This window comes from Eubalaena glacialis, chromosome 6, assembly GCF_028564815.1.
Source record: "Eubalaena glacialis isolate mEubGla1 chromosome 6, mEubGla1.1.hap2.+ XY, whole genome shotgun sequence".
Lineage (NCBI taxonomy): Eukaryota > Metazoa > Chordata > Mammalia > Artiodactyla > Balaenidae > Eubalaena > Eubalaena glacialis.
Window position 1 is genome coordinate 150,630,348 of NC_083721.1, and position 2,886 is coordinate 150,633,233.

The following is a 2,886-nucleotide window of genomic DNA, read 5'->3' on the forward strand; positions in this document are numbered from 1 at the left end:
CTTCCTTCATTGTTAATTTAAAAAAAATTTTCTGTTTTCTGCTGTATTCATTTAACAGCTATAAATTTCCTACTGGGGGTTTCCCTGGTGGCGCAGCGGTTGAGAATCCGCCTGCCAATGCAGGGGACACGGATTCGAGCCCTGGTCTGGGAAGATCCCACATGCCACGGAGCAACTGGGCCCGTGAGCCACAACTACTGAGCCTGCGCGTCTGGAGCCTGTGCTCCGCAACAAGAGAGGCCGCGCTAGTGAGAGGCCCGCGCACCACGATGAAGGGTGGCCCCCGCTCGCCGCAACTAGAGAAAGCCCTCGTACAGAAACGAAGACCCAACACAACCAAAAATAAATAAATTTATAAAAAAAAAAAAAATTTCCTACTGTATATCACTTTAGCCCTGACCTAAAATTTTTGATAAAATGTTTACATAGTTTTCCACCTCTTAGTGATTTTAGACTTCCCTTATGATTTTTTTCCTTTGGTGGAGGGGCTAGTTAGTAGCAAGTTATTTAGTTTCTATACATATGCAGCTTTTAAATTTATTGCTTTCTTATTGTTCTCCAATTTTTTCCTAATGTTCAGATAATATAATAGATTTGATATTAATTTTTTAAACTTAATTTTTTTCTAGCTTTAATGAAGTATTATTGACAAATAAAAATTGTGTATACTTAGCTGTACAATGTGATTTTTAAAGGTGTACAACATGATGATTTAATATATGTATATACTGTGAAATGATTACTACAATCAAGTTAATTAACACATCCATGAACTCACATAGTTACCATTTTTTTTGTGGTTGTTGAAGTATAATTAACCTAAAACACTATGTTAGTTTCAGGTGTAAAATACAGTGATTCAGTATTTCTATACATTACAAAATGATCACCATGATATGCCTGGTTACCATCTGTCACCAAAGTTATTACAATGCTATTGACTATATTCCCCATGCTATACGTTTCATTCCTGTGACTCATTTGTTTTGTAACTGGGAGTGTGTACCTCTTAATCTCTCTCACCTATTTCACTCATCCCCTCCATGTCCTGATATTAATTTTTTTTAATTTATTGAGGTTTTCATTGTTTACTCTACATAATTAATTTTTGTGAGTGTTCTCTGTTACAAGAAATCTGTTTTCTCTCTTTCTTGGGTGTCAACTTTCATATAGATCTATACATTAATTTTGATAGCTATTTTTCCCCTATTTTTGCTACATTTAATTTATTTGGTTCTGCGAGAAACATGTTGAAATCTTCAATTCCAATTCCAATTGTTGATGTATCTATTTTTCACTTTCTTTCTCTCAGTTGTTCCTCTACATTTTTTAAGTCTATATTCTCAGGTGCATATGTTCATGCTTTTCCTTTTCCTACCATATATTTTTGCTCTTTATCTTTTATGCCTTGATCTTTATTTTGTCTGATATTAACATTGCTACTCAGGCTTTCATTTGATTTGCTTTCTACTTTATTAATCTTGATGTCATAAAGGTACTCTCCTATATTGGTTCTAAAAGTTTTGAAATTTTTCCTTTTATGTATAAATCATTAATCCATCTGGAATTGATTTTTATACATGGTGTGAGATAGGGATCTAACTTCACATTTTCTCCACAGAGTCAACCATCTATTTTTTTCCCACTGATCTGAAATGTCAGCTCTGTTAAATAACAAGTTTCCACATACATGTTGTACTGGTTCTGGGATCCCTATGCAGTTCTATTTGTCTATCTTTGCACCAAATACATTGGTCTTACTTATTAGTTTTATACCAAGTCTTAATATCATGTACAGCAAGTCCTCCTAAGAGTCTTTTTTTCCTCCTGAGTGTTCTTTGTGAGTACCTTGGTCCTTTGTTCTGCCATATAAGTTTTAGAAAAAGCTTGTTGAGCTACAGAAAATCTTGTTGCTTCTTTTCTGGAATGCCTCAAACTAGCATCTTAACAGTATCGCATCTTCTACTCATGAACATGACTGCTTTCCTTATGTGTTGTGGTACTCTTTAATGTTATTCGCTAAATTTTCATAATTCTTTGCATACCAGGGATCGCTTAGGGCACTGAGCTGGAGTCTGTTCTTGCCATCACTGCCTAATTCTTTGTAGGGCTAAAGTGATAAACACACGACGAGATGACTCCCTCTATATAGTGCGCCTTAGTCAGCTTGAGCTGCCAAAACAAAATGCCATAGACTGTGTGGCTTAAACAACAAAAACTTACTTTCTTACAGTTTTGGGGAGGCTACAAGTCCAAGATGGAGGGGCTAGCTGATTCGATTTCTGGTTAAAGCTCCCTTCCTGGCTTGCACACAGCTGCCTTCTCACTGTGTCCTCACATGGTGGGGAGGGAGAGAAGGGGAGGGAGTGAGGGATGGAAGGGGAAGGGAAGAGAGAGAAAGCGCTCCGGTGTCTCTTCTTATAAGGACACTAATCCTTTGGGATCACAGCTCCACTCTTATGACCTCATTTCAACTGAATTACCTCCATAAAAGCCCTGTCTTCAGAATTAATCACAGTGGAGGCTGGGGCTTCAACATATGAATTGGGGGGAACACAATTCAGTCCACAGCGTACCAGGCTCTCCCTCCTGTACTCTTTGTTTCTTAGGACTGGAGGTAAAAGGCACCGCTGCCAGCCCAGCTACAACTCTCCCCCAGCTGAACACCCTTTCTAGTCCCCATCCTACCATGTTCTGGCAGCTAAAGTTTCAGTACGGTTGTAAAAAATCAAAAGTTATTCCTTTGGAAACCCTGAAAGGCAGAATCATGCAGGACGGTGTTGCTCATTTTTCTTATTGCACCAGGTCCAGCTGGGGAAAGTGGGAAAGGGATGAAGTATTTACTCCATTCTTTCCACTCTTTTAAGCGGGAAGGGATGCTCTACC